Source organism: Grammomys surdaster, unplaced genomic scaffold (assembly GCF_004785775.1).
Source record: "Grammomys surdaster isolate TR1022 unplaced genomic scaffold, NIH_TR_1.0 132, whole genome shotgun sequence".
Classification (NCBI taxonomy): domain Eukaryota; kingdom Metazoa; phylum Chordata; class Mammalia; order Rodentia; family Muridae; genus Grammomys; species Grammomys surdaster.
Genome location: NW_021604590.1, coordinates 3,697,602 through 3,705,773, shown reverse-complemented (window position 1 = coordinate 3,705,773; position 8,172 = coordinate 3,697,602). Strand labels below are relative to the sequence as shown.

General features: G+C 39.3%; 1 long non-coding RNA gene across 1 annotated transcript in view; it reads right to left on the bottom strand.

Annotated features, from left to right (window-relative positions):
* Nucleotides 1-867: 867 nt before the first annotated feature.
* The window catches only part of LOC114616767, a 39,673-nt gene continuing 32,368 nt past the window's right edge, over nt 868-8,172 (bottom strand). Inside the window, exon 4 of the long non-coding RNA XR_003710684.1 lies at nt 868-998. This is a non-coding gene — a long non-coding RNA (uncharacterized LOC114616767). The remainder of the gene's footprint in view (nt 999-8,172) is intronic.

The following is an 8,172-nucleotide window of genomic DNA, read 5'->3' as shown; positions in this document are numbered from 1 at the left end:
GAAGGATCCGCTCCTAAACCAAATCCCCGTCAAACTCCCCGAACTCTCTTCTCTTGACTTTTGGACTCCATGTCTACTTAAATTGTCCAATTTTCACAATAATCTAGTCAAGGTCCTTCATTAATCACCTTCAATATCTAATTCAAATTCTTTTTTTTTTTAATTTTTGTTGCTACTTTGTTCTATTTATATGAGTACACACACTGTAGCCATCAGACACACCAGAAGAGGGCACCGGATCCAAGATGGTTGTGAGCCACCTTGTGGTTGTTGGGAATTGAACTCAGGACCTCCAGAAGCGCAGTCAGTGCTCTTAACTGCTGAGCCCGTCTCTCCAGCTATCTACCAAATTCTTTAATTTTGTTCCCAGCAATAAGGCTTGAACTTAGTGACTCCTGCACGCTACACAAGGTCAGTCTGGGCCACACCAGAGTCTGTCTTCAAGGAAAAGAAACAGGGGCTGGAGAAATGGCTCGGAGGTTAAGAGAAACTGTTGCTCTTCCAGAAGACCTGGGCCCCACTGCCAGCGTCCACATGGCAGCTAACGACTGTCTGTAACTCCAGTTCCTAAGAATCTAATGCCCTCTTCTGACCTCCACGTGCCCCGGCATGCATGCGGTACAGGAAAAAATAACCAATATATATTTTAAAATACAAATTAATACATTTTTTTAAATTAAACTTTTCTGCAAATAGGAAGAACTTAATGTCTTAATAGTCCTTCATAGTAGAACTTAGTACTTGAATAGTCCTACATACTTAAAGTTAGGAGTTGGAGATTGATACTGAGAAAAATAAAATAGATAGGAAGATAAGAAAGAGGAAAGCCCAACCAGCAGCTATCCATTAGGGTCTCCTGTAGAGTCATCTGTGGGTCACTCTTCAGGCAGGAGGAAAAGATCCATTTCAGTCCGTCCATCTGCAACTTGAAGCCTTCAGTGACAAGGCTGGGATCAGTCAGTGGTGTTTTTGAAAGTTCAACCTTCCATCAGATGTCACTGAAATTATAGGCAACGGGAATAAAGTGGAACATGCACTGCCGTTGGCATTTCCCACTTCCTGTCGAAGTGCTTTATCTCCGTGCAATTATTGTAAAGTGCCAAAGCCCTTGTCTTTACCTCGCCCTATCATCTTCTACTTAATAGAGACTGTGACAGTGCAAGTCCTGCCCTCAAATTATACAAACACAAAGGTGCTTTTATCTATTTTGTTCAGTTTGCCCTTGTATTTTGTTCAGTTTGTTCAGTATCCATTCACAAGACGGGATACAATAGGAGAGGCTATGCAGCTGTGGAGCGAGGTAACATTCCCAAAGACACCTTCGCTGCTATTTGTTACATTTTCTGTTTAGAGACCATCAAAGAGTGAATAGATAATTCACTCCTAACACAATGACTGCCTGCTGATAATGTGGAACGGACTCAGATGTGACCTTGACCACCACAGCACAAAGGATGGGTCTGAGGGTCCACATATGCTATACCCCTGCTGTTGACTGAAACCAGGCCCTCCTAACAAACTTTTAATAGCATACTTTTATCCTTCTGTAAGAACCTTAGCCTAGATACTTTTTTATCCCTTTTGTGTTTAATTTGTGAAGTTCTTCACACACTCTGGATATTAGCACCCTGATATGAAGAATAATTGGGAAAGACTTTCTTCCATCCTGTGGACCACCTGTTTGCTCTGTTGATAGATTCTTTTTCTGTGCAAAACTAAATGTCATCCAAATGGCATAGTGCTAAGGCAAACATTTGTTCTTAAAAACGGGGTGAGATTATATCCCTGCAAATTCAGTGATATTTAGACAGTTTCTTTCAATGTTATTTCTTTATCAGATTGCACATAGATACTTGTGTCACTTTTATTTCCTCAGATAAAGTGATTAGATGAAAGCCATACCAACACTGTGTGAATACATGGTTTGGGCCGAGCTCAGAGCATTTCCTTCTCCATTCTAACCAACCCTTGGCCTAGGCCCAAAGCTTCTAGCCTTCATATAATCCAATCTTTCAAGCTGACTAATTCAACCTAGCTTCTCTCAGCTCCTGTCTCAATTGTTCTGTCTGGCCTCATACTAACTTTGGCAATCTGTTCTAATCTTCTGGCTTCTTCTCATTCTCTGGCTCATTCTATCTTCCCCTGTGTCTTGCTTGTTCTCTCTGTAACCTGTCTCTTTAAAACTATCCCAGTAAAACTGACACACCCACCACCACCACCTCCACATCGTTTTTCCTCCCTCACTGCTCTTAAGTAGCCTCTCTTTCTCTGCTGTTCTTGTTTGAGTTGGGTGGATACTATCTCTGACTCATTCTGTCAAATCCTTCTCTGATATGTCATTGTCTGCCCTTAAGTTAAGCATTACTTTCAAACATGACTGCTTCCTTCTACAAACTAACCTTTCCTTCACTGTTAGAGATTAAAGGTGTGTACTAAGGGCATGTCTATATTCCAGCGAGATCATACAATAATCCAGGACATGTATGCATTCCAGCTAGATCATGTCTTTTGATGTGATCCTTTGTCAGAGTAGCCATATTGCTAGATTAAAATTCCTCTACACATATTTCCATGACACAAAAAGGGCAGGAAGCATAGCAAGGTCTTCTAGAGGGAAACGAAACAGAAGTCAGGGAAAGCAGTTAGGAGATAGGTGCTGACTTGCTAGTGAGCTATAAAAGAGAGTGGAGGTGGAGATACACAAAAGAAAGATAAACCCAGAAATGTAGAATGAATACGTACAGGCTCTGTGATACATTGCCTGGTTTTTGCTCTTTATAGTCTCTTTAAATGACTTGACAAAGATGGTAGCAAGCCATGCCTCTGTTTTCTAAATAAAGAATAAAATGCACTGGAAACATTCCGCTAGTCCTCCCCTCTACTTTTTTTGAGATAGATGTCTGCCATCATGTTCCCTAGGCTGGTCTTGAACTCATGGCCCAAGTGATCATCCCATATCATCCTCCAGAGAAGCTGGGACTGCAGATATGCATGTGCCCACTAGTCGTTTTTCTTTTTCTTTTTTTAAATTTCATTTAATCTTTTTTTATAGTCCAGATTTTATCCCCCTCCAAGTCCAACTTCTGACTGTTCCATATCCCATACCTCCCCCTCCCAGTCTCCACGAGGATGTCCCCACCACCCTCCATTCCCCATCCCACCAGACCTCCGCACTCCCTGGGGCCTCCAGTCTCTTGAGGATTAGGTGTGTCATCTCTGACTGAGGCCAGACCTGGCAGTCCTCTGCTGTATATGTGTTGGGGGGCTTCATATCAGCTGGTGTATGCTGCATAGTTGGTGGCCCAGTGACTGAGAGATCTCGGGGGTCCAGGTTAGTTAAGACTGCTGGTCCTTCTATAGGGTCGCCCTCCTCCTGAGCTTCTTTCAGCTTTTCCCTAATTCAACCACATATTTTAAACTAATAGTTTATTTTAGTTAGCAAATATCATTCTCATAATTCTGAAGATATTTGGCATTTGACTAAGATAGGAGATCAAGAGGTGATACAAGGTACTGAGAAAGAGAATCGGGAGAACAGTAGGACAGGTGACATGAAAGGGGCTAGGAGACTGGAGGGGGAGATACAGAAAGCAGGGAGACTGAAGGAAGATAAGAAGGTAGAAGAGCTGGGCGGTGGTGGTGCAGAGACAGGTGGATTTCTGAGTTCGAGGCCAGCCTGGTCTACAGAGTGAGTTCCAGGACAGCCAGAGCTACACAGAGAAACCCTGTCTTGAAAAACAAAAACAAAACAAACAAAAAAAAAAGGTAGAAGAATCCATTAAAACCCATGTTGCTAGAAAAGGCTCACACGGTATCCAATATTACCTATGCTAATTCAACATTTTATTAAAAAAAAAAATAATGCCATTTGGGATTATTTTTATCCATCCCGAGATTTCAATGCCGAGAGAGACATACTACAGCAGGTTTGAGGAGAGAATTCTGTGGCTTCTCTTACGTTCCTTCAATTCGAAGATGCTCACTCACTTTCCACATCCCTAAAATCTCTGCAGTCGGGATGTGCATTGGAAGAGATTGTGTGAAATCCTACAACCAATGGTGTCTTGAGTGACTAGAATAATATATCCCTTGGAGCACAGGAAAGTCTTATTTGATCATCGTGGATTTATGATAAGTTGTACCTCAGTTTTCTCACTAGACACATAACCGCATCAGTAGTTTTTTGTGGCTGTACTGACCATTCTCAGGATCCAGGTTAGGTGCTACTGGAAGAAAAGACCATTTATTGATTCATGTGATAATTGCATATGTACTTGTCAATATTTGCTTTGTTCACAATGGTTCTTGATGATTTAAACAGGAAAGGCCTCTATATTCAAGATCCCATATTCTCATAAAGAAAAAAATTAAAAAAATAAACAAAATGTACAAACATAATATGTTATGTTTTAAGTATTTTGGGACAGAATATTACAGAGAGTAAAAGTTCCATTGTTTTTCTGGCATTTTCTGAATTGCCTCCAAGGCTCAGAGACTTTTATATTTCCAGATATAATTCTATACCAACAGAGGCCCCAAAATCCTCCCAAGAAGTCTCTCTGGAAACAAATGCACTTCTTCTCTCCTCCATGGCTACAGTATCTTTTGGTTACTGAGCTTCAGGGAAGACAGTTGCCAATGCTCTTCTGACCTAAGCATCAGAGTCAAGCACTGAGTAAGGAATTCCTCACTTTTACACTTCTAAAAACAGGTGTGGGTTATACCGTAGCTTGTGTAAGGCAACTGTAACATCTGACTTAGAAAAAGAGCTTTGGTCAGAAAAGATACAGAATAACTTAGTTGTCTTATATTATCCTAAACTATCCTTGTAAGGTTGTCTTCAATTTTTCATTGTGCTAAAATACACTTTCCATAAAGTTTTATCACCTTAGTCATTTTGAAATATATTGTTTGTGACATTAAACATATTCCCATTCTTTCCTGCCACTATCACCATCTATCTCTATAATTTTTACTGCCTCCAGCCAGGGCTCTGCACCACTATATACCAAATGCCCACACCTTCCTCTTGTTGTTCACTATGCTCCTTTCTAGCTAAGAGTTTGACTGCTCTAGCTACATAGCATCAAGGGATTCATACAGCATCTGCCCTTTTCTGACTGCCTTATTTTGTCTGGCATCATGGTTTGCCTATATCATAGCACTAATCAGAGTTCCCTTACTTCACAGTATTCAGCTTTGAAAAGATGGATAATTATGGCTGCCTCATATATGTGTATGATATCTGACTTGCCCACACATCCTTCCGTGGACACTTGGGTTGGTTCTTGTGTTTGACTACTATGAGTAATGCCAGTGTATGTGTGAGTACATGTCTTTCAGAGCTTGGTTTCAGTTCTTTTGGCATATGCTCAGAAGTAGATATGTTAAACTTTATTAAAATTCTGTTTTGAGAACATTAGGAAACTATAGATTTTTCTCCATTGTAGCATCAATAGGCATGACATGGTATCTCATTATAAATGTGATTTGCATTTCTATATTCATAAGTAATGTGGGATATTATATATACTATATCATAATTTATATTTGTTTTCTGAGCAAACATCTGTTCATGTCCTTTGTCCATTTTAAAATCAGAATGTCTGAGCTAGGAGAAGATTTCTCTCTATAATCTGTATACGAACTTCTTATGAGATATAGAAATTGGAAACACTTTGATTTCTATGGGTTGCCTTTTTCTTCTATTGATAGTGCCTTTTGATCTATGCAGTGTTTAAATTGTGAGGGAGCCCAGTTCATCTATTTTTATTGCCTATGATTTTTTATATCCTATTCAAGAAACTGCTGCCAAATTCAATGCTTTTTCCCTAAGTACTTTATAACATTAGATCTTGCGACTGTGACTTTAACTCATTTGAGGTAGTTTTTGCACTTGGATCTTTTGAGTATAGATGTCTAATTGGCAAAATGTAATTTGGAGAAGGAATTTTCATTTCTTTACTGGATGCTCCCAGAATCTGCTGGAAAATACTCGAGTAGACAAATGAAGTTACTTGCAGGCTTTTTGTTCTGTTGCATTAGTCTGTGTGTGTGTGTCTCTCTCTCTACCACACTATCTTGCTTGCTAAACTTTATAAGCTGTTTGTTTGTTGTTTAAAACAAGGTCTTTCTACATAGCCCTGGCTATCCCTAAACTCACTGTATAGATACACAAGGCTGGCTCTGCCTCCTGACTGCTGAGATTAAAGGCATGCCTCACCACACTTGGCTTTTATACATTTTGAAATTAGGAAATTATAATAATATCCACCTTGTTCTTCCTTTTCAATATTGTTTTGGCTGTTTGGGGTCCTTTGTAATTAAAGAACAATGTATTTGGGGAAGGATTTTTTTATTGTTACAAAGAAATTGAATTTTTATAGGACTTGCTTTAGATGGAATGACTTTGGGCAGTATGATATTTAATAACAGTGATTCTTCCGAGCCACAAACTGAAAGTGCTCTCCCATGTACGTCCACTTTCAAACTCTTGTTAATTAACTACATTTGTGCATTGGCTACTTTTTACATGCTTTGTGATACATTGTGTCTGTTCTCACCCATCCCTCTCTTTTACCTATCATTCCTTCTCAAACACACCTGACCCTATCCCACATTCGTGTCTTTCTCTTTTGTAACCCATGACTTTTATGCAGTGATGTCTGCATGGTCATACTACCCACTGGAGTCCTGTGGGTTTACCACTAAGTCCACATCTGAAGACAGTTGCTATCCCGGATATGAATCTTCCGTCTCCTTGATTAATCTTATTCCTAAATATTTTATTTTTTTAATGATGTTAAAATTAAAGTGTTTGCTTAACTTCCTTTCAGATCATTTACTTATTGTGCTTAGAGACTCAACCAATTCTCTTGCAGTATTTAGAGAAATTATATTCTGCAGTTCAGCGGAGCCTCTTCGCTCACTTCTGTGCCTCATATTTTGCTATACAGTAAAGAAACCAGTTGCAAAGTCCTAGGATGTCAAAGCCCATTCTGTGTACTTATACCATATCTTATGAATTTTTCCTTTTACCAACCTCTAGTTCATGTTGTGTTTTACTTATATGTTATTGAGGTAATAAATAAATGGTGTAATGACCCCATAATGTACTTCTGGCCTTTGAACCTCTCCTTCATTCTATATACAAATGATTATTTAATAGAATTTTTATACAGGATTTAGATCTGATAAACTGCACCTGTTCCCTGTGCCCTATTTCCTATGTCAACAACGTTCTTAGGATTTTGGTGGACCTCAAGGGGAAGAAGAGAAGAGGTGTGGTTTCTACCCAACTGGAAATTTGAACAAGGCCTGACAGTTTTCTATTACTCTTGTCATTGACAACTATAATTTTATAGCCTAGGTCAGGTAAATCTTTGAAAGCAGTAGATATCTCCTCTGCATCCAGCTAGGAAGCAGCAGCCTAGGATGTTAAGATGAGCCAGAGACACTGTGCCATTTCCAGGGGTTTAGAAGGGTTATTCCAGCCCTTTCTCTTCCCTGCTTTAATGTGATTTTCTTTCGAGTTTGATGTATGTAGTAAAGATAAAAATCATGCATAATATGATATTTTCCTCTTGGACTATAACCTCCAGGCGAGAGTCAATATTATTGAATGAGTGATTCAACACGGGAATATTGCTGAGCTAGCCCTGTGACCTTTTGAGCACGAGTTGTCATTTTGTAGGATGATTTGTTTCTGAGCAAATTGGATTTCTCAAGAACGCGGTGGCCATTCCTTTCTTCTGATATAATAAAACACTTCCTTAGCTGGCATGAGGTAGCCTTGCAGATGCACACCCTAACCTCCAGCTTCCCCTAACTCTTAACAGTTGTAAGATCTGACAACTTAAAGGCAAATTCCTCAAACTTGAAGAACTATAAAGATAGAAAATGATATTTGCATCAGACTACTTGGTCATATCCACAGAGAAACCGTAGTTTTGTTGATACCCCAGATTTTAAGATCTCCCATATACTGGGGACCTACTAAAAGGCTTGCAAATGACTTATGAGCAGCATCTGGCTTTGGGCATATATATATATATATATATATATGTATATATATATATATATGAAATATAATTTTAAGAGATACACATAGACACAGACACAGACACACACACAGACACACACACAGACACACACACACACACACACACACAT